The sequence below is a fragment of the Chiloscyllium punctatum genome, chromosome 22 (assembly GCF_047496795.1).
Source record: "Chiloscyllium punctatum isolate Juve2018m chromosome 22, sChiPun1.3, whole genome shotgun sequence".
NCBI lineage: Eukaryota > Metazoa > Chordata > Chondrichthyes > Orectolobiformes > Hemiscylliidae > Chiloscyllium > Chiloscyllium punctatum.
In genome coordinates, this window is record NC_092760.1 from 54,453,929 (window position 1) to 54,478,778 (window position 24,850).

General features: G+C 39.9%; 1 protein-coding gene across 2 annotated transcripts in view; it reads right to left on the bottom strand.

Moving 5' to 3' along the window:
* The window catches only part of tub (TUB bipartite transcription factor), a 413,149-nt gene that overhangs the window by 277,955 nt on the left and 110,344 nt on the right, over positions 1-24,850 (bottom strand). The gene's annotated exons all lie outside the window — the stretch shown is intronic.

The following is a 24,850-nucleotide window of genomic DNA, read 5'->3' on the forward strand; positions in this document are numbered from 1 at the left end:
TGGATGCGTCTCAGGAGCAGTCCTCTGGAACCATTCCTGCAGCTTGGAGAGAGGCCTTTTGTTAGATCACCCAAAGTGTGTCTGCTGACGGAATGGTCTTCTTTTAACAGGCAGCTGAATGGAACCTGGCAACATTTCAACTGGTTTCATCTGGAGGGGAAGGAGCTGGGAATCTACCTCTCATCCATGGGAAGAGTATGAAGCAAAGTTCAAGCTGTAATTTCAGATCATTTCAGATAACATTATGGCATATCACCAAACCTGTACGTTTAAGGTAGGTTTCAGGTGTTCTACAAGGGCAGTGAGGTGCAAACATCCAGCAAGTAAAAAATCTTTGCTTGCAAATGATTAAGGTAATTGTTGAGATATATTGTAAAATGTACATCAACCTTCATCCCGAGACAAGCCTCTGACCACATTATCTATACGATCATCTACCCAAGGAGAATTTCCATTTCTCATACAGTTCTTCTGGATGCACATGATGAGAATGTAGCTGTAGTTTTCTACTAGATGGAGACATTTTTTGTAGACTAATCTTGTTACTTAATAGATTAAAAGATTAAGGATTTTCAATTCTATTATTTCATGTCCAACGCTTCATTGATCTTCCCATATTCTGTTTGCAGTGACATATCCCAAAGGTTACGTGAGTAAGGCTCAAGAAGCTTTTCTTTTTCATTATGAGGGTTAAATTTAATATAGTTTGTTCAGAAAGTGGATGAATAGATTGAAGGTATCACCACCAGAAGCAGTCACTGTAATATTAGTGGATTTCAGTGACATAATAGTCATGTTTTGTCACAGGCAACTAGAAAGTCAGGTGGAGAGTAAAACAGGTGACCAGCCACTGCTTCACCTTTTCCGTCTGGTGCCAATATTACAATTAACTGCAATGTTTTGAGAATGTCTTTGAAGGTGCTTAGATGGAAGGGGTTATGTTACATAGCATTACACGCCATATAAAGCATGCCATTTCACACAACCGGCCCATGTCAGTGTTTATGTTCTATTCAAGTCTGCTTCCACTATAATCAATGTAACCCTATCAGCATGTCTTTCTTCTCCTTTCTTACACACAGGTTGACCTAGTTTCTGTCTAATGTGGTAGTCTTACATGCCTCATTAAGAGGTTGTGACTTCCACATTCCAACCTCTCAAGAGTGGAGAGGTTTCCCCTTAATTCCTTCTTTGATTGATTATCGACTACCTTGTTTCCATGGCTGCTTGTTTTGATTGACAAAAGAAATATCTTCTCCACATTTACCTTTTACCAAACCCCTTCAGCAGGCAGGAGAGGTTCAAAATGCTAACACTGTCGCTGTTTAATACGCTGTCAGCGTGGGTTACTTGAAAGGTCAGGGTCAGCAGATCAAAGTACACAAGACTAGACTCTTGGCTAAAGGAGATTGCAAACAGATACTATACATAAATAGACAAGGATAAATACTTAAACAGTGCATTTAGCGTCAACAGGTCAACATGGCTCAGTGAAATAAAGAAAGAATTGCATTTATATGTTACTTCTCATGATCACTGATCATCTCAAAGTGCTTTACAAGCAATTAAATACTTTTAAAGAGTAGTCACTGTTGGCATGGAGAAGATGTGAAAGCCAAATTCTTCACAGCAAACTCCCACAAATAACAATGTGATAATGACCAGATTCATCTGTTCTTTTATGTAGAAGGGTCACTGCCCCTGGATGTTAACACTGATTTCTCTCCACAGATGCTGCCAGACCTGCTGAGATTTCCCAGCAATTTGTTTTTGTTTCAATTACTTTGTGACGTGATTAGGGATGTTTTAAATACTGGCATAACTCCCCTTCCCTGCATTGAAATAGTGCACTGGAACCTGTAACATCAGGCTTATCGAAGTGGGGTCTGTGGGCCACAATATGACTGCAGAAGTTTTCTATGTCATTAGACAAGATCAAAGGCTGGTCTTCTCCCACATTTGTTTCTGATTTCATGCAGGCAGCAGCAAATGCAGAAGAGAAACAAGAAAAGTGCTTAAAGGGAGCTGTGATCATGAGCAGGTTAACTGAACCAGAGGCTTCGAGCCAATGTGGGTGAATCTGCGGAACCGGAACTGGAAGGCATTCAACAAATCACTACCTTGGTGACGCATACGGAATAGTCATGCAACCGGGCCTGAGTTTCAGAATTGGGCAAGCTGATGGCACAGGTGGATGGGTGCAGTTGTCAGAGTTTGCTCTCCATCAACCCCACAGTGGGGAATGGGTGGAGCACAGTCAGGTGCCAGGGTATGAGAGTTGAGCAGGGCATCAGCTGATGAAAGCAGATGAGATTCCGATGGGGTATCAGCAAGGGAGTTGGTGACTGGGGGTTTGGTGAGTGAGTTACTGAGGGACAGGGTGGGTGTGTGAGTGAGTGATGGTCTGAGTGCATGGATGAGCGAGTGAAGGGGGTGCTGGATTTCTAGGTGACTGAGTGAGGGTGAAACTTGTTCAGTGGGTGAGAGGAACTCAGCTAGACTCTCCTGTCCCACCCCCATCCCCTCAACACACACAGATACATACACATACACACAAAATAATCTATCCTCAAAACAGATGGGAGAGGAGGAGAGAACAGACTGGAAGGCTGCTAAAGCTATTCCAAGAAAGAAGAGGCTATTCTGCTGAGGCCAGCTTTGAGCATATTCTACCTGAGGAAAGGGTAGCTGTTGGTTAAACTCAGTTTAGCTCAGTTCCAGTCTCCATCCCCTTCCCATGGTGATCAGGAATTGGACCTAGTTCTTTCCTGTCTCTAGCACTACTTCATCACCAAAAAATACAAGTTTTATTAGTTAGCTGTGTTGCTCGGCAAAGGTCTTTTTAATTGATTACTCATTTAAGTGACCAAGTTGTCACTTCAAAATTATTTTTTGAAATTCATGCTTACTGTTATGGCAAACCTCACCTTTTGGAAATTTGGTCACTTCTGAGTGAATGAAAAATTAAAAGGTGACCCCTCCCACCACCCTGCAAAAAAGGTTGCACATTCCTGTTTTTCATTCACCCAAGCAAGCAGTCTAGGAGTTGGATTAACATCTCAACTGGAAGATGACACTTCTGACAGTGACACACTTCATCAGCACTCCAACTGGAAATGATGAGCAAGCAGCACAGTGCAAGTTACCACATGTTCAGGGTTAAGCGAGAGAGTATGCAAAAAGTAGAGAACCTTAATCTGATGGGCCAATGAGCCGTGGAGTGGCAGATGGAATTTAATTTAGACTACTGTGAGGTGGTGCATTTTGGAAAGGCAAATATGATCAGGACTTATACACTTAATGGTGAAGTCTGGGGAGTATTGTCAAACAGAGACCTAGGGGTCCAGGTTCATAATTCCTTGAAAGTGGAGGCACATGTAGACAGGGTAGTGATGAAGGCATTTGGTATGCTTGCCTTTATTGGTCAGTGTATTGAGTATAAGAGTTGGGAGGTCATGTTGTGGCTGTACAGGAATTATGTAGGCCACTTTTGGAGTATGACATTCAATTCTGGTCTCCCTGCTATCGGAAGGATGTTGTGAAACTCGAAAGGGTTCTGAAAAGATTTACAAGAATGTGGCCAGAGTTGGAGGGTTCGAGTTATAGGGACAGGCCAAATAGGCTGGGGCTATTTTCTCTGAGGTGTTGGAGGCTGAGGAGTGACTTCATAACTAGAGGATATAGGTTTAAGGTGAAAGGGGAGAGATTTAAAAGGGATTTAAGGAGCAATTTTCTCATGTAGAGTGTGGTGCATGTATGGAATGAGCTGCCAGAGGATGTGATGTAGGCTGGTACAATTACAGCATTTAAAAAACATCTGGATAGGTATATGAATAGGAAGGTTTTGAGGGATATGGGTTAAATGCTGGCAAATGGAACTAGACTTATTTGGGATAACTAGTTAACATGGATGGGTTGGACCATCGGGTCTGTTTCCATACTGTGCCTCTCTATGACTCTATAAAGCTGGTAAGAAGAACATAGAAGAAATCAAGTCCATTAAACCAATAGTGCACAATTGGGTGTGGAATGACAGTGGAAGTAAATAATCTTGGTGCTGGATATAATGTTAAAGTTAAAGGCCAGCTCTGGGCTGAAAAAGAAAACAAGGGTTGCTACAGTCAGGTTCAGCAACAGCAAATAGTGAGGGAGGGATCTGGGGTAATTAGTAGTGTCATAGCAGCATGGAAATAGATCTTTCAGTCCAACTCATCTTCACCAACTAGTTGTCCCAATCCAACCTAGTCCCATTTGCCAACGTTTGGCCTATATCCATCTAAACCCTTCTTATTCATGCACCCATCCAGATGTCTTTTAAATGTTGTAATTGCACCGCCCACCACTTCCTTTGGCAGCTCATTCCATACCCTCTGTGAAAAAGTTACCCCTTAGGTCCTCCAGTGTGGAGTTTAGAATGAAAGCCAAAAACAATACTTCAGACTCCCAAAAGATCAGACAGATCCATAATTTATAACTTCACCTACAATTTGAGTCATTCCAATCCAAGTAAGAGGGATGATAAGAGATCACAGAAAATGATAGAAAGTGAGGGGTAGGTATCATCAGCGTTCACATAAACCAAAACAAAAACAGAAATTGCAAGAAAATCTCAGCAGGTCTAGCAGCATCTGTGGAGAGAAAGTAGAGTTAACATTTCAAGTCCAGTAACCCTTCTTCAGAACCAGGTCTTGTTCCTGATTTCCAGCATCCATAACTCTTTCAGTTTTTTGTTTAGCGTTCACTTAAATATTGGCTTGTCATGTTTTGGTTGTATTAAAATGTAACCTTAATTTTAAAAAATCTCTTTCTGATGACACTTAAAAACTGAAAAATGCAATATAAAGGATGGATAAAGGACAGATCAGTGTACCGTCAGACTAACTGACAACCCTGAAACATATTCCAGTCTGAAGGGATGAACTTTTATTCCTTAAGAACTTTATTGCTGTATGTACCTGAGGTCCATAAATGCAAAGTTAATGTGAGCAGGTACCACAACTATTTCTCCATTGTGAATATTGAAGGGGCAAAATACTAATCAAGACAAGTTAAATATAATAGGGTGAGGCTGAGACCCAAGCTAGTCCAGGTACATTTACTCACTAAGAATGAAAAATCATAATTTTCTCCATCTCAGTTATCAGACAATACAATTGTTCAATACTGAGAGTGACTTAACAGTGCTAAGTTTCAACTATCCATGTATATGTACATATATCTAAATGTGAATGTGCAGAACTATTTTTTAAAAAAATGTTGTATAGAATTGGATAATTTGACAATGCTCATACGGAGCATTCTTGCTGTCTGGTTCGGGAATGAAGTTGGAACTAATAAACTCCTGGGATGTCTACTCATAATATGTCTATGGGGAGGATACATATTTATGGGCTTTGAGAGAATTTTCCTCCCTGCACAAGCAAATAATTGACAGTTTTGTTATGAAATAAACTTTCCCCAATTTATCAGATCCTCAAGCTGAAGTAGTGATGTGATTTACAATTATACTACAAATGATAACCGCTTTTATTTAAACAGTCTCACCAAGGCCAACGAGCTCATTCTGAGTAAATATTACACAGTTTGCCTGGCATTAACACAATAGGTTTGAGTGAATCTCACAAGTTTGGATCTATGGAAAAAGAAATAAAAACCAAGAACTTTAGATGCTGAAAATCTGGAACAAAAATAGAATTAGCTGGAGAAACTCAACATCTGGTGTGGCAACATCTGCGGAAAGAAAGCAAAGTCAACATTTTGGGTCCAGTAACTGTGTTTTTTCAGAGAAGTTTCTGAAGAACAATCTCTCCATAACCTTATTCACAAAATGTCACATCAATGTGTGAAGTAGAATATTAGGTAGCATAGGAATAGTTGCTGTTCTGTGATGACACAGAGGTAGAGGGAACTTGATTCTGCATCAAAATATTTGAGTACCTGAGCTAACAGTCACTCAGACCACACTAGCAGGAATGCATTTATAATCCTTCATCTTAACTATGTAAATTAAGTCAGCTCCATAACCAAGTGATGACTCAAAGCACCATAATTGATTCCACAGTATATAGTTTTTGCATTGCACAAATATAAATGGAAGCAAGTGTGAGCGTGAATGTTGAAATAGTTCAAGAATGACCATGCCTCAATGATGAGCAACTGTTTTGTTGTCCTCTCGGTTCTAAATTCTATCTTGACACCAATAAAGGCTAATGGTGTTACTTAAATTTCTTCATACATTCAAGTTCTTAACCTAGTTCCAAATTCATTGTTACACTAATACTTGCTTGAAATGCAAAGTTATTGTAGATTAGCATCAGGAAGCAGGGTGGATCCCTGAACACCGCTCAGTAACAAGATCATTTCCCATTTAACAGTTAATCTCAACCTGGCAGAGTACTTACTAAATTTTTTTTTAACCCTTAAATTGTGCCAACTGGAAAGGTATTATATTAGATTCTATACATGGCAATAGTAATTGTTCAAAGACCAGTCCTGACACAGCCTGAGTTTAATGATGCAACTCAAGAAAATACCTCTGATTCCATCAACTTGAAATTTCTTTGTTTTATTCATTCACAGGATTTGTGGCATCACCAACTAGGCTAACATTTATTGCCCATTCCTTATTGCCCAAAGGCAGTTGAGTGTTAACCACACTGCTGTGGGTTGGAGTCATGTTTAGGTAAAATGAGGTAAAGATGGCAGTCTCCTTCCCTGAAGGATATTAGTGAACTAGAGGGGGTTTTCCAACAATCTCAATGGACAATGGTTCCATGGTCATCATTAGACTCTTAGTTCCAGACTTTTATTGATTTCAAATTCCACCATCTCCTACGGTGGCATGTGAATGTTTATTCTCTGGAAAAGTACCTTTTGGATTAATAGTCTAGTGATAATACCACTAGGACATCACCTCCCCACTTGAACTCCTGCTTCTCCTAGAATGACACTAGTCTTCCTTTCCTGGTATTGATCAGAGAACAATGCAGTAATAGCTTTTGTTTGATGAGATTAAAATATACAGGGACAACACCCCCAGGAAGGTGTACTGCTGGTTATAGGCAGAGGGGAAACCTGGGCATTCCTGGAATGTTTGAAGACTGGTTACTATGAGTTTTATGGAATTTTTAATTAAAGTATAATGCTGGTACTTTTGTGGAATTAGTTATGTCAAGTTTTGTATGATGGTTGAAATATGGGGTGACAACCTGTTTGTTGAGTTTTCTTTGTTCCCATCATATTTATCTCCCTTGGAAATAACAGAAGTGAAGCAGTTTAAAACTGCATTCTTTTATCAGTCAGTCAGGTTTATAGTTAGAGGTGTTGGATTGCATTGTTCGCTAGACAAAAGCTACAATTCACATTTCCAAAGTTTATTTCCCTGCACAGTCCCCTATGAATAAGCTTCTACTGTTCCACCAGGCTGATATGGCAGTGGAAGACAAGCAGAAAGCAGGGCAAATGTGCACAGTGTCTTGGGAGGGAGCTTGTAACATGGCAACAACTTGCTGGCAAACAGGAAATAAAAGCAAGGGACAGAACAGTTGTGTGTATGCAAAATAATGAGAAGGGAAAAGAAAGATGACATAGCACAGCTATGAGGTTTTTCTTATTATTATTAGAGCACTGTTCGGAAATGGAGGATGGTCTCAACCTGAATATGACAGAGAAACAGTTGCTACTAGAGTTCATTAATGGTCCAGATAACTGAAGCAAGTAGATGGGGAGTCTTACTGTATTTAAAATCAGCCATATTGCTATTGCTGTGTGTGTGTGTGTGTGTGTGTGTGTGTGTGTGTGTGTTGGGGGGGGGGGGGGGGGGCAGGGTGGTGGAGGTGGTGGTGAGAGAGCACTAGTTACCATTCCATCTCAAATGGCCTGTGTCATAAAACATGAAGGATTAACACATTCTGCAAACAGGGGAAGTGATAGCCAAGTGGTATTATCACTGGACTGTTAATCCAGGGAACCAGGTAATCCCACCAGAGCAGATGGTGAAATTAAGAGTCGAATGACCATGATTTGATTGTCAGAAAAACATAGCTGGTTCACTAATGGCCTTTAAGGAAAGGAACCACCATCTTTGCCTTGTCTGGCCTACATGAGACCCCAGAGCAATGTGCTTGGCTCTTAACTGCTGGCCGAGCCACTGACACCCCCATCCTGTGAATGAATAAGTAAAAGGTACGGAAGCAACAAGTATTTTCAAAAAAACAAAGCACAGAGGTTTTTTACAGGTATCAGCCAATGCTCACTGGAAAGCTTCTGAGTCACCTGGTTCCTGATTCAAGTCTCACTCCAGTGCTTGAGCATAAAACACCACAGTGAAACATGGAGTGCTGCATTGTTGGAGGTGTCAGCTTTTGAATGAGAGATTAACTCAAGGCCCCTCTGTGTGTTCATGTGGTTGTAAAAGACTTATCCTCGGACTCTCTGGGAAGCCAGGGAGGAGATTGCCGAGCCTTTAGCTTTGACTTTATGTCGTCATTGTCTACAGGAATAGTGTCAGAAGTCTGGAAGATAGCAAATGTTGTTCCCTTGCTCAAGAAGGGGAATAGAGACAACCCTGGAAATTATAGACCTGTGAGCCTCACTGCAGTTGTGGGTAAAGTGTTGGAAAGGGTGATAAAAGATAGGATTTATAATCATCTAGAGAGGAACAAGTTGTTTAGTCAACATGATTTTGTTAAGGGTAGGTCATGCCTCACAAACCTTATTGAGTTCTTTGAGAAGGTGACCAAACAGATGGATAAGGTAAAGCCGTTGACGTGGTGTATATGGATTTCATAAAGAGTTTATAAGGTTCCCAGAGGTAGGTTATTGCACAAAATACGGAGGCATGGGATTGAGGATGATTTAGCAGTTTGGATCAGAAATTGGCTAGCTGGAAGAAGACAGAGGGTGGCGGTTGATGGGAAATGTTCATCCATGAAATTCAGTTACTAGTGATGTTCCGCAAGGATCTGTTTTGGGTCCTCCATTGTTTGTAATTTATATGAATTATCTGGATGAGGGCATCGAAAGATGTGTTAGTAAATTTGCGGATGACACTATGGTCGGTAGAGTTGTGGATAGTGATGAAGGATGTTGTAGGTTACAGAGAGACATAGATAAACTGCAGAGCTGGGCTGAGAGGTGGGAAATGGAGTTTAATGCAGAAAAGTGTGAGGTAGTTCACATTGGAAGGAGTAACAGGAATGCAGAGTACTGAGCTAATGGTATAATTCTTGGTAGTGTAGATGAGCAGTGGGATCTCGGTGTCCAGGTACATAGATCCTTGAAAGTTAGGTTGATAGGGTTGTTAAGGCATACGGTGTGTTCACTTTTATCAGTAGAGGGATTGATTTTCAGAAGCATGAGATCATGCTACAGCTTTACAAAATGCTGGTGCAGCCATATTTAGAGTATTATATACAGTTCTGGTCACTGTATTTTAGGAAGGATGTGAAAGCTTTGGAAAGGGTTCAGATGAGATTTGCTAGGATGTTGCCTGGTATGGAGGGAAGGTCTTACAAGGAAAGGCTGAGGGATTTGAGGCTGTTTTTGTTAGAGAGAAGAAGGCTGAGATGTGATTTAATTGAGACAGATAATCAGAGGGTTAGATAGATTGGACAGTGGGAGCCTTTTTCCTCAGATAGGGATGGCTAGCACGAGGGGACATAGCTTTAAATTGAGGGGTGATAGATATAGGACAGATGTCAGAGGTCGTTTCTTTACTCAGAGATAGTAGGGGTGTGGAACGCACTGCCTACAGCAGTAGACTTGCCAACTTTAAAGCATTTAAATGGTCATTGGATAGACATATGGATGAGAATGGAATAGTATAGCTTAGATGGGCTTCAGATTGGTTCCACAGATCGCTGCAACATAAAGGCTGAAGGGTTTGTACTGCGCTGTAATGTTCTATGTTCTTTTTCACCTTCGTTAAATGATACCTGCCTACTGAAGAATTAATTTGTCAATAAGTTCCATTATTTGAATTATATTCACCCTGCTAAGACGGTATGAGCTTTATACCATAAATTCTTAGGAACAGAAAAATATGGGAGCAGGAGTAGGTCATCCTGCCCATCAATCTACTCCACAATAAACAAGATCATGGCTTAACTTACAACAAAAACTCTATTTTTCCACCCTATGGCTATATCCTTCAATTTGTTCATGATCCAAAAACCTATCCATTGCAATCTTGAATGTATTCATCAGCTAAGCGTCCATAATTCTCTGGAGCAAAGAATTTAAATGATATGCAACTTTCAGTGTGAAGACATGTCTCCTTGTCTCAGCCCAAAATTGTCAATCCCTTATCTGAGACTGATCCTTAGGTCTGCACATTCTCCCTGTGTCTGAATGGGGTTCCTCTGGATGTTCCAGTTTCTGCCCACAGTCCAAAGATTTATAGATTAGGTGGATTGGTCATGCCAAATTGCCAATAATATCAGAAGTGTCAAGGCTAGATGGATTAACAATGGGAATCCATTGTTACAGGTATAGGTTAAGGTGGGGTAGGTCTGATAGGATGCTGTTCAGAGGGTCAATGTGGACTTGATGTGTCAAATGGCTTGCTTCCAGAATGTAAGGATTCAATGAACAATCAATATTCTGACCAAATCCAAATGTGTAAGGGATTAACTATTCAGAAACAAATTTGATCTTACTTAATGTGAAATTGCTATAGTTGAGTTAGTCTCAGGATCTGATTTTCAGCTAAATGTTAAATCCTCTATAACATTCAGACAAGACTCTACATTAGTAGCTATCCTCTCCTGTCACATAATGATCTCTGTCAGTAATGTGGAAACAGTTGCCATAGTAAAACATCAGTGGAAAAATTGAAGGTGTGTTGTGGGTGGTTGCTGTAGTCCTGTATTTACACAGCTACTACTCAAACCAATTGAATTACAATTTGTATGTTCCAATTTCTAGTTGTGCCAAATCAGTTAGTTTATCCAGCAAATGTGAAGTAGTGGAAATAATTTGAAAGTCACGAAGCTGTGTTAATATATGGTTAGGCAATTAAAATAATGACATTATGAAACCAAATAAAAGATGGTTGTCAAGTGAGTTTCCCAATAACGAGTCCTCTTCAGTCTCGAAACTAATAATATTCTAATTTTTTTTCTCATTTTCTTTACTAATGAACTCATAATGAACTTTTCTGAATCCTTAAGTCAGTGAGATTGTAATAGGCTATTTTTTATTTGCAATTTTCTAAAAAACTAAAACATACTCTCTATTGTCAGTTCAGACCACTCAGCATTTTGTGTAATTAAGATAAAGAACCTACAAAGGCACACAGTATTTGGTTTCTAAAATGAAAGAGCTTTCATAAATGTGATACTTTCAGGATGTCCCAATGCACTCTACAGCTGTTTTGGAAATTAAGTGTTTTGGATTATTGCACACTATTCTAGGAAAACATGGCAGATAAGTTGTGCACACTAAATTTCCTCAGATAAGAATGAGAAATTGATAATTGAACTGTTTTAGCAATGCGGATTGAGAATTTAAGTTGGCCAGGACTTTCAGGCGAATTTTTTGTTTTACTTCAACTGGTGCAGTGAGACCTTTTACATCCACCTGAGGGATCATAACGGACCTTTAGCCAGACCAATCTGTCTCATTAGCTTTCCAAATAAAAACTGAAAGAACTGTGGATACTATAAATCAGAAACAAAACAGAAGTTGCTGGAAATGCTCAGCAAGTCTGGCAGCATCTCAGAAGGGAAATCAAAGCTAAAGTTTCGGGTTCTGAGGAAGGGTCACTGGACCCGAAACATAAACTTCGATTTCTCTTCACAGATGCTGCCAGACTTGCTGACCTTTTTGAACAACTTCTGTTTTATGTTCATTGATTTTCTAACTCAGTGTGGGGGGTTGGCTTGCAGTACAATCCAGACAGAGTTCTGCACAATGCTTGCTGTGCTCTGTATGCTGGATTAGACAAAGAGGAGATGAGCACTGAAAAGCTGGGATAGTGGAGCAATCTTCCAAAAAAAATGAGATGATTTGGAGATGCCGGTGTTGGACTGGGGTGTACAAAGTTAAAAATCACACAACACTAGGTTATAGTCCAACAGGTTTAATTGGAAGCACTAGCTTTCGGACTGCCACTTCTTCATAATATGGTTGTGTACTCCACAACCACCTGATGAAGGCGCAGTGCTCTGAAAGCTAGTGCTTCCAATTAAACCTTTTGGACTATAACCTGGTGTTGTGATTTTTTTAAAAAGATGAGGACATTGAGCAGGAGGAATATCAACTTCAGGAACCTCTGCAGTGTTGGATACAACTTAATTGACGTCCATTTCCAATAGATGCAATTTGGGTGAGGTCATCATTTACCGATTACAAATTTACCACTGCTCAAATGCCAAGCAGCACTTGTTTATTCCTAGAGGCAAATTGTACCCTTTCTTCCTTCTCATTAACTTTTTATTGAACAATGTTATCAACAGTCTGAAGGCTTTGCAGCTTGTGATGCTCCCACACTGAACAATAAACCAAATGTTATGCTATGCGAGTCATCAAGAAAAGAGCAAGGCTCCTTCAGATAGGTTTCCAACATGTCATGGTGCTAATGACAGTTGATCAGGCAGGTGGTGACATGAAGATACAACACCTTTATCAATGTGAGATTCTATTTCTAATAAAATGTCAACCTAAAGGCATTCTGAGGGAATAATAAACGCTAAGAGAATGTTGCCCCTGATGGGAGAGTCAAGGACCAGAGGGCATAGTCTCAAAATAAAGTCTCAATTTAACACGCAAATAAGGAGGATTTTTTTCTTTTGGAGAGTTGTCTTTGGAACCCCTTGCCCCAGAGAGCTGTGGGGGCAGAGTCCTTCTGTATATTTAAGGCTGAGATAGATAAATTCGTGATCAGATTGGGGTAGATCAAGGAAAATGCAGAAAAGTGGATATGAGGGTTTTTGGATCAGCCACGATCCTATTGAATGTGGAATAGATTCAAGGGGCTGAATGGCCTACTCCTATTCCTATTTCTTAAAGTTTTATGGAGAAAGTGAGGACTGCAGATGCTGGAGAGTCAGAGTCAAAGAGTGTGGCACTGGAAAAAAACAGAACATGTCAGGCAACATTCGAGCAGCAGGACAGTCGACGTTTCGGGCATTAGCTTTTCATCAGGAATGACATCTGTCTTGCTCCTCAGACACTGCCTGACTTGCTGTACTTTCTCCAGTGCTACACTTCTCAACTCTCATAGTCTTATGGTCATTGGTGCCATCTATGTGTAGTCAGATGCTTTTCTGTTTTGCTTCCCTCCCACTATTGTACTGTGAAGGGCTATTCCTGGCTAGTGGCATTTAACCTGGTGCACAGCTGGGCTTTAAGTATGGCACCAGTGTGTAATTCTGTGGTTGGTGAGCACCTTATGCTATGAGGCACAGTGCATACATAATGAGGGAAGCAACAGAGAATTGGGTGAGAAAACTTGCGAGAGCTTAGAAAGAAAAACCCTTCATAAAACTCCCTGAAATTGATACTTGGACAATATTTGGAAAAATTCAGAGCTCTGTCCACCTTCATCCATCTTACTTCTTCGGCTGGTGAAACCCTCATCCTTGCATTTCATATCTCTAGACTTGACAATTCCAAAGCTCTCTTGTTAACCTCCTGTGATTCATGTTATCTTCATTTTAAATGTTCTAAAAGCCTGCTGTCTATACCACATTTTGATCTGCACATCCACCACTACCACAGTAGTTTACCTATATTGGCACAAGGTCCTCCCAGTGTCTTCAAAGTAAAACTTAACATTTTTGAAGTCTCTTTCTGGCTTCACTTTTGCTCTATCTCTGTCTGCTCCTCCAATTTTCAAACTGGAGCAAAATTTATTAATTAACAATTTATGACTTGGCACCAGTTACAGGATTCTTTATTCATCTTCAATATTCCACGGAACTGACAGCATTTTAGATTCATAAATCTGCCCTTTGGTTAAAGTGGGCTGTTTCAATAAAATTAACATGGAAGTCACTTGTAAATTTGTGCATTGGGTCCAAATAGTCTACAACAGAGGCTAGCACAAGCCCAGATGTATATTGACACCAATTGTGAAAAGGCGTAAAACGCAAATGGGTTCCTTTGTCAAAAACAGAATTAAAAGACCATAAAAAATGCACAAGTCCTTGTTTGGAGTATGTGTTGTTTGCTTGTTCTCATGTTACTGCTCGAAACACTGACTGCCTTTTGGCAAACAATGCCAAAAAGAACAATAACTAGATTGATGGCATTCCCATTATGTCTAGATTAAGCTCTGAACCATTCTGGCTTGGACATCGAATATCATTCCTTCATCAATTATAGGTCAAAATCAGGACTTCCTTACTTAACACCAACATGAAGACCACAATAAACACAAGAACATCATCATCTTCTCCAGGTAACAAAGGATAGACAACAAATGCAGCCTTGAAAAGTCTTACCCACAAGTTGTTGCTTCTGTTTATCTAGGAGCACTTATAGTGCTCGATAACACTTATAGTATAGCATACTAGAGTATAGACAAACAGAAGACCAGAGTATCGGGACCTTACAATAGTGATCCCATTCTGTTTACTTCCATTTCCTGCCCCTCTCAGATATTTGAATGTGCCAAGCAATAATTGGACTAATTAGGGTCTCCAACATACTTCCCTCAAAAGGATGAGAGAGTGGCATTGAAATTTCAGTTATGTATTCACAACTAAACACAAAGGAATGAACCCTCAAATACTTGAAATCAGTGGTAAACAAATAAAAAAATTGGGGTGAGAGGGAATAATATTTCTAGTGAGACAAGGATAGTAAAGATATTGAAAAGAGTGTGACTAAGCAAAAATGTGAAAAACACTGTTGGAAGTATTATTCATATTACATATTTATAATTGAAAATGAATCCTAGCCATAAGGCTGTAATTTACTGTAGTGGATAGGCTCTTGGGAGCTCAAGTAGATGTCATCTGAAATGAATGATCGATTAAATTATAACCTTCTTCTCTGTGCCAACCATAATAATGCTAAGAGCAAAATGAAAGCTCTGTTGGTAATTAAACTTGTCGATGAAATTAAGCTGATTGCAGAGAGAGGGAATGGAAATATCAACATTGCAGGCAAAAGAAGCCACACGATTTACAGAAGAATGTAACAAGGGAATTGATCTGCAAGTTTTCATGGAATTATCTTCACAATTTCATTTGCTTGAGGAAAGTGAAAGCAGCTTCCAACAGAGCAACATCAAATGTAGGGGATGTTATTTTGCTACTGTGAAATATCTTGGCACTAAACTTACGCCCTATATATACTACATGTACTCATGATAGATCACATCTTGGCTATATCAATTAAAAGACTAACATTATTCTCTAGTTTATAATGTCCATAAACCATTCCAATGTGGAGAATGTAGCCACTTCACATCTGTTAGTTTTTCACTGTGAACCTAGTTTTGTCTCTGATGTCGTCATCCTCTTGATCAAGCTGTATTCATTGTAAATCTGACAACTGCTCAGTAAAATTGCTCAGTATAGAAACAATGCTATCCAATCTTGCAATCTTGACCAAGCTTAAAGTCCTCCTGTACTCTGTCAATTCTCATCACTCCATTATTTGTAATCATGTTTCAGATGATTATCCCTGAACTCTGGAATTCTTTTCCTCAACATTTTTGTCTCTCAACTGCCTATCTTTCTCTCATCTTCAAAAATATACCTTAAAATAACAATTTACTTTACTATAATGCAATTAACATAATTAAAATTCCAAATGCACTTAACAAGAGAAAGATAAATAAAAGCACATTTGACAGTTTTAACATTGATCTATAGAAGTTGAGATCAAGAAGGTTAATCAAAAACTTTAACAAAGGTGCAGGTATTTAGAAACGTCTTTAAAGAAGAGAGAGAAAGAGACAGAGAGACAGAAATAGAATCCAGAGACTATGCAGCTGAAAGCACAGCAGCCAATAATGGAATTATTAAAAATCAGTGAATTATAAGATGTATGATTTGGAGGAGTGCAAAAATCTGAAAAGTTTGTAGGAGTGGAGAAGTGTCACAGGTAGGCGGCACAAACACATAGAAAGATTGAAAAACAAGGATAAGGATTTTAAAACTGGGTACTTGGCAGGGGAGATCAGATGGCAGAAGAACATGGGTGGATAATATTTGTATTAAGTTAAGACAAGTTGCAGAGCTTTGGATGAGCAGAATGTAATCCAGGGTGGACAATGTGAGGCAAGCCTGGAAAATTAGAGTTGTCAAAGACAGAGATAACAATGGCATAGATGAACAACAACATGTGAACTGAATGCTAGAGTCCATTGATAGATGGGCAGCATGGTGGCTCAGAGGTTAGCACTGCTGCCTCACAGTGCCAGAGGCCTGCGTTTGATGCCACCTTTAGGTGACTGTGTGGAGGTAGCACGTTCTCCCCATATTTGCATGGATTTCCTCCAGGTGCTCTGGTTTTCTCCCACAATCCAATAATGTGCAGGTTAGGTGGATTGGCCATGTTAATTTGTCCACAATGTCTAGGGATGTGCAAGCTAGGTGAAGTAGCCATGGGAAATGCAGGATTACTGGGATAGGGGTTTTGGTGAGATGTTCTTTGGAGGGGCTGAATGGCCTGCTTCCACACTGTAGGAGTTCTATAATAGACCTTATCCAGTTGTCAGGGAGTGAAATGGTGACCAGAGAAAACAATGGCTTTAACCTTCCCAATATTTTATTGGAGGAAATTTCTGATTATCCAAAATTGAATGTCAGGAGCAGTGGATGGTGGTTATCATGTTAGGAGGTCAAGATGAGATCCTTGAGCTACGCCATTAGTCACAGAGTAAGTGTGGAAAAAAATCCACTATAAGTCAATCTGTTGTCTGTAATAATTAAGATACCAATGGAACCTAGCTACCTGGATGTCAGCGGAGAGGAATTGGAGAAGGATCGTGTGGTCAACTGCATTGGAAATTGCAGACAGGTCCAGAAGGATGTAAATGGGTGGCTTTTACTGTCACAAACAAAAGGACAGCCTGCGCTTGTTTGACACTAGCTAAAGCTGCCAGGAGACCTGTTTGGCATGAACCTCTTTCTCCAATACGTAAAATAGCAGATGGGACCAGATGAGGCACTTGAGTAGTCATTAATTGCCACTTTTGTTTTATTCTTTCAAGGAATGTAAGTGGATAGGCCAGCATTTGTTATCTATCCCTAATTGGCCTTGAGAAGTTGGTGGTGACCTGCCTTATTGAACGGCTGCAGTCATGGTGGTGTAAGTACAAGCACAGTGGTGTTCCAGGCCACGATGATGTGTGACTTCAAGGGGAACCTGCAGGGCTTCAATAATCCCAACGGTGGAAGGGATGCCAGAACTTCCCTTAAAATGGCAGACAGTTCTCCAGCTGGCAGACCACAAGTTGCAATTGATCCCCTTCTCCCCAGTGACTTCAAACCTGCTGCAGGGAACTGTGAAATTCTGTCCTTAATTAGAATAATTTGTCTTTGTATGTTTTTGTGTTAATAAAAATAAATTAACTGAATGTATGGTTTGGCTTGCTTGAGCTAAACAAAGCCATTTCAAATTCTCTACATTTAATCTGATACAAACTTGCCCTTTGCAGCTTTCTCTTCAAAAACCATAATGGGCTGTCTTTATATCTCTCCCTTGCCTTTGTATTTAATATCAACTAAAACTCTATCTGCAGCATCTGAAAGGATTCAATTTCTGACTGCAGAACTCTCATCAAAACTTAATAATGGAAAATAACTGGGCTTCTCCAGAGCTGTGAGGTCCAATGAATTTGGGTTTCCTGGCTCAGAGGTAGGGTCACTGCCACCATATCACGAGCCCTTTTTGCAGATACTTCCACCGTCCAGTTAAATATACTCCTCGTATTTTGATTAGTGACATCTACTGCTAATTAGTAATTTAAAAATTAAAGACATCATAAATACAAAAGAAAAGTCTGCCCAATGATGGTCTCTATCACTCAGTTTTTTTAAAGTTGCTAATCAAAATTTAAATTCACCACATCTGGCTACCTAATTAACCACATGTGGCTAACACATTGGACAACCCACCTCTATAAGGAATAAAATAAAGGGGCGCAATGGAGGTTCCCTACCTAATCCAGATATGTGTCTTTACATGTCTGAACAGGTAAATTAGAAATATGATTCAAGAGTGTGGGGCTGAAAAAGGACATCAGGTCAGGCAGTATCCGAGGTGCAGGAAAATCAACGTTTCAGGCAAAAGCTTTTCATCAGGATTTGAAACGCTGATTTTCCTGTTCCTTGGATGCTGCCTGACCTGCTGTGCTTTTCCAGTACCAGACTCTTTACTCTAATCTCCAGCATCTGCGGTCCTCACTTTCGCCAAATTAGAAATATTTACAAGGAATAAAAGCATAGTGTTCGGTGAAGAATATAACTAATTCAAATCAAGAATGTTGGTTTCTGTCATAGAGATACAATAATGAGCGCTCTTTTCAATTTCTGAAAGACTTGCTTTGCTTTTCACCAATTTCTATTTTCATTTGAAATTTCCTCTATTCGCAGATTTTTAAATGTATATCATCTCAAAAAATGTAGTCTTATTCCTTTCTACCTCAATGATTTTTTTTGACTCCAACACAAGATTCAAAGTAAGCTTTTCTAGCTGAGGTGTTATTTATGGGCTATAGTCACAGCTGCATGTCTACAGTTTTTTTTTGTCTGTAGGGAGGGTCTTTACCTGTGAATCTGTCTCATAGCTGTCATTAGGCAAACATTTTTTTTGTCCATTAAGTAGCTAGGAAGAAAATTGCCATCCTTCAATTCAACTGAGAGACAATTAGTCAAATTAAATGTGTTTGTTATAGTGTCCACCCACCTGTGGCACATCAATGTTGAAACAGTATTCATTATTGTGTGGTACAAATAACCAATTGCACAGACTGAGAGTGGTCCTGGTGAGCTGTCTATATGAAGGAGCTATAACCAGTTACACAGACTGAAGAAACATTACACTATTTGAAGCAAAAAGTGACTATACACGTTTGCTGAATGTGGTCACACTTTCAATTGTTCATCGGAAACAGAGAGCCAAAAGGACACCAGAACTCCGGAGAAGTCGTGGAAATGTGGGGACTGTGGGAAGAGATTCCATTCCCTGCCGGCACTGGAGATTCATCAGCTCAGTCGCTGTAGGGAGAGGCCGTTCTTCAAAACATTATTACATTATTTCCCATTGACAAAAACACATTCACACTGCTTGATTACCTTGAACTTATACAAGTGCCGTCATAACATCTTTAATAATAGCTTTGAGCATTGTCTCCATGGCATATGTTAAGGTAAATGATCTGCAGTTTCCTGTTCTCTGTCTCCCTTTTTGAAGAAAAGAGTTTACCAATCTTAAAAACCTTCCCTGAATCTAACGAGGTTTGGAAAATTAAAACCAATGCATTAACTATTTCACTAGCAAGTTTTTCTTTAAGAGTCTAGGATGAAATCCTTCGGATACCTGGGACTTGTCAACTCGTAGTTCCAACAGTTTACTCTGTACTACTTCCCTAGTAATTGTAATTGTCTTCAGTTATAGAGTCATAGAGATGTACAGCATGGAAACATACCCTTCGGTCCAACCCGTCCACGCCGACCAGATATCCCAACCCAATCTAGTCCCACCTGCCAGCACCAGGCCATATCCCTCCAAACCCTTCCTATTCATATACCCATCCAAATACCTCTTAAATGTTCCAATCGTACCAGCCTCCACCACATCTTCTGGCAGCTCATTCCATACACGTACCACCCTCTGCGTGAAAAAGTTGCCTCTTAGGTCTCTTTTATATCTTTCCCATCTCACCCTAAACCTATGCCCTCTAGTTCTGGACTCCCCGACCCCAGGGAAAAGACTTTGTCTATTTATCCTATCCATGCCCCTCATAATTTTATAAACCTCTATAAGGTCACCCCTCAGCCTCTGACACTCCAGGGAAAACAGCCCTAGCCTGTTCAGCCTCTCCCTGTAGCTCAAATCCTCCAACCCTGGCAACATCCTTGTAAATCTTTTCTGAACCCTTTCAAGTTTCACAACATCTTTCTGATAGGAAGGAGACCAGAATTGCAATATTCCAACAGTGGCCTAACCAATGTCCTGTACAGCTGCAACATGACCTCCCAATTCCTGTACTGCATACTCTGACCAATAAAGGAAAGCATACCAAATGCCTTCTTCACTATCCTATCTACCTGCGACTCCACTTTCAAGGAGCTATGAACCTGCACTTCAAGGTCTCTTTGTTCAACAACACTCCCTAGGACCTTACCATTAAGTGTATAAGTCCTGCTAAGATTTGCTTTCCCAAAATGCAGCACCTTGCATTTATCTGAATTAAACTCCATCTGCCACTTCTCAGCCCATTGGCCCATCTGGTCTAGATCCTGTTGTAATCTGAGGTAACCCTCTTCACTGTCCACTACACCTCCAATTTTGGTGTCATCTGCAAACTTACTAACAGTACCTCTTATGCTCGCATCCAAATCATTTATGTAAATGATTAAAAAGTAGAGGGCCCAGCACTGATCCTTGTGGCACTCCACTGGTCACAGGCCTCCAGCATGAAAAACAACCCTCCACTACCACTTCTACCTTGAGCCAGTTCTGTATCCAAGTGGCTAGTTCTCCCTGTATTCCATGAGATCTAACCTTGCTAATCAGTCTCCCCGGGGAACCTTGTTGAACGCCTTACTGAAATCCATATAGATCACATCTACTGCTCTGCCCTCATCAATCTTCTTTGTTACTTCTTCAAAAAACTCAATCAAGTTTGTGAGACATGATTTCCCACGTACAAAGCCATGTTGACTATCTCGAATTAGTCCTTGCCTTTCCAAATACATTCAATTCCTGACTTACAGCTAGTTCCAGGGTGTTACTTGTATGTCTCTAGTGAAGGCAGATTCAAGCTCATTTCAATTCATCTGCCATCTCTTTATCCTCTGTTATTGAATCCCCAGACTCATTTTCCACAAATAATACCTAAATTCTAGAGTGCACATGTCTGGACTGACAAACCCTAAGCTGATTGCTGCAAGTCCAGAGTTCATTTTTACCTTGCATTGAAAAAAGGTAAGCTTCATTAATCATCTCACATCCTCAGTTCTACCTACACCACCTGGTAGTTCAGGATTCCACTGTAAACAGACAAAAAATATCTTTCTCAAGACTAAATTTAACCACCACCTGAACCAATAATCAATAACCAAAATGAAGGAAGAGGCAGGCTTAGTTTGAAAAAAGGTTGGTGAAATTCCTAACTTAAAAAGATCAGCTCTATTATTTGATAGCTGAGGGAAATCTTAACAAATGCAATAAATTCCTACTAAACACTGGGAAGAGAAAAGGAGAACAGAGGAGAGAAGAAAATCAAAAAGGAGGGCTCGAAGAAAAAAGTCAAAACGAGAAAAGGAATGCAACAGAAGATAAAGAATACAAAGCATGAAAAGCAGGCTTCGGGGGAAACGTTTTAGAAAAGGAAGGGAAATACAAAAAGTGCAAAATGACATAGAATCCTTGCATAATCTCTATTTTCTCTGTTATGTGGATACTGCATGCCAGTATATAAGTTTCCTATATATTTTGTCCATAAGTTTTGCATTCTTGCATGATCGTGAAACCCATTCTTTGTGTTTTGACCAGAGTTAACAAGCCTCCAACAGCATGTGCAAGTATTTTAACCAAACTGTTCAGAGTTATTATGACACATATCCAGGGAAGCTGGGACTTGAACCTGAACCTTCTGACCCAGAGGCAGGGATACAACCACTACCTGGTTAAGGAGCTGGTAAGGAACAAAAAGCGATAACTGGTCTTTCATTACTCTCATAAGTGAGCTATGTATCCATTATAATCAGAGGTTGACACATAGATGCCAAAGAAAATCTTTGCTACTAAAATCCTATAAATATATACTTGAGAGATTCTCAACTCAGATAGGTTTCAAATTTCCAATGTTTGTCATTTTTTGTCAATGCATTGATGGTGCTTCTTTAAGAAGAAGAAGGTCCATAAAATATTGAAGCAGATTTTTCACCAAGGTCTCCCATTTCCTGCCAAAACTAAACCAGAAAACCAGCAAAACACTTTCAAGAATAAGTATGTAGCTATTTCACTAAGGTCTCAGTCAAAGTTATGGCAAAGATCTGGAGAACTCTCATAGGATAAGAGGTGTTAGCCTTTAGAATTATCCTGCATAGCAAAACTAAGATATGCTGAATGGTTTCCTTCAATCATAATTATCTTGTGAAATACAGCACTGAACATCACAAAGGACAGTGATATGTTTCACCACTTAGTCAACCATATAGATCTGTACAAAGGAGTGAACATGTGTCTCACACTAAAAAAAGACAAGGTTGCTAATCATTTCAAGAAATCCAAGTAGATTCAAATTTTGATCAAAAATGTGATTTGATCTTTAATTTTAAATAAAGCCTTAATGGGCACAAATACAATGTATGATTCGCAACTCCATACCACCAGCAAGTTGCACCACAGAGGATGTGGGTTTGTGATACATTTCTGCATATACCCAAATCTTGATTTCAGCCTGGGATTTTGGAGACAGTGTATGACAAAGTGGTGCTATTTCCGACAATTACTATTGTCGGCTGTGGTGCTTCACGCTTAGGAATGCTGCATGTGGATGTATTGGGCCTCTTGGTCAGGGGATGGATTGTGATGCAGAAAACAGTTTACATCCATTAGAGTAAATACAGTTCAAAAATAAAATAATGTTCAAAACATGGTTATAACGCTGATTTAATGGAACACAAAGGGGACAATAATAATAACTCAGCATCAAATTCACAGTGAAGTATAACTGTTGTCTGATACCTGCTGGTCACTTATATAAACTCTTAATTTATGATTAAAATAGAGTTGCAACTTTCAATGAAATTAAATAACCCATTCTGTAAAACATTCATACAAATAAATTGCAAAGCAGCAATATAAATTAAGTCTAAGACAGTATTACTCTGAATAACATGAGCATTTACATTTACTGTAAGGATTCTTATTTTAAGCAAAAAGGTAGTGTTAGAGATGGGCATGTCACAAATAGCCTGGAGAAAGGAGCCTGTGGGTGGGTAATATTCTGGAAATTTGACATCTTAATTGTAGTGCATCCTGTACATTTACTGAAAGTAGTTCTCAGTTGAAAAGCTAGCTTTAAAAAAAACATAATTGACAGCTGGCCTTTAAAGGTTTTTCAGACTAGAACTACATCGCATTATGTAGAGTGTTGCCTGCTGAGTCCCTATAGTTCTCCTTCTCCTGTTATTAGCACTATTTATGTTACATATGTTTAATTTTTTTCAAGTATTGAAGGGAGCTTGTGCAATTTTGCAATCCTTTTCAAGGAAGGCTTCCTAAGTCTGCCCCTTAAAAGGTACAATTGTTCCATATGTGCCCTGCATGAATTAATTCAAGCATTTGTAGTGTACCAGCACTTTCCTAATGGGGAGTGAAGAGTATGGTTACTTTAATGTGCAGTATCAAATATCTCTAATTAAATCAGCCTCCATGTATCATAAATCTTACCAGTTTACTGTATGAGTTAATGAGTGATACATCAATAGGCCTGAATTTTATAGAAATCAGTTAAGTCACAATTTTGATGAGCTTCATGGAGGGTTTCTCTCTGTTAACCCTTACACTACTTTTCTTAATGTCATTTCATCACCAATGCAACACATTCTTAAGGCACTCCACTCCTTTTTCCTCACGCCAGAGGTGGAAGTACTGGCCACTGCCAGGCCCTCATGGAATTCCCAACGGAGTGCCAGTTTTAAAGCCCAGCCATGCCCCAAGCCAATTGCTGCCAGCCTGGAGCTGCCCTTCCCATACTGGGAGAAGAACCAAAAAGAAAAACTTGTCTAGACATGCAGGACACACAGCTGACGTTTCATTGCAAATACAAGAGCACACTTATAAATGTATTGTTATTTTCAGACCCAAGTTACACTGGTTACCCAACCTTAGCATCATCTCATTTCAGAACCCTGATTCCTAATGAAGGGCTTATGCCCAAAATGTCGATTCTTCTGCTCCTCGGATGCTGCCTGACCTGCTGTGATTTTTCAGCGCCACACTCTCGACCCACATTTCAGAATCCTGTCTCAATGTGTGCTCCTCTTTCACCAGTACCCAGTGTAACCTAATATTTTATTGTTCAATGCAAGATCATCATACACCAGAATTTTTTCACTTCTTTTCAGCAACAGCAAAAGCAACAAAACAAATCACAAAAACTGCATTAGCCTCTGGGAAAGGACAGGAACTGTTTGCCTTTCAAGCAGTAACATTTTTACAGTTAATGAATGATCACTGCACCCAGCTCACATCTACAAAACCAGGTGTCAATAAAATCCTGTGTGGCTTGTTACACTGGATGCTACAATGCTGTATCAGACTGGAGGTGATGGTCCCACATACACAACACCCTCATCTTCCTTCTTGGAAGATAGCTACCATTTTTTCAGCTCCATTAAATCCCCTCTTTGTCTGCTCCAGTTGTGTAGAGCACGGCATGCTAGGATTATGCAGCATGCTTGGTCTGATTATTATTGCAACGCCTCCTCCAGACTGAGCCGATCACAGGAGCCTCATCTTCAGCGTGCTGGTCATCTGCTCCACCATGGCCCTGCTAGAAGAATGGGCTGCAGTGTATCTATGCTTAGCCTCAGTCAGGGAGTTGATCAACAAAGTCATCAGCCATGGTTGCAGAGGGCATCCCTTGTCTCCCTAACCATTTTGTGAAGCATCCAGTCCTTGACAGTTTAGCACCTTCTGCCATATAGTGGGA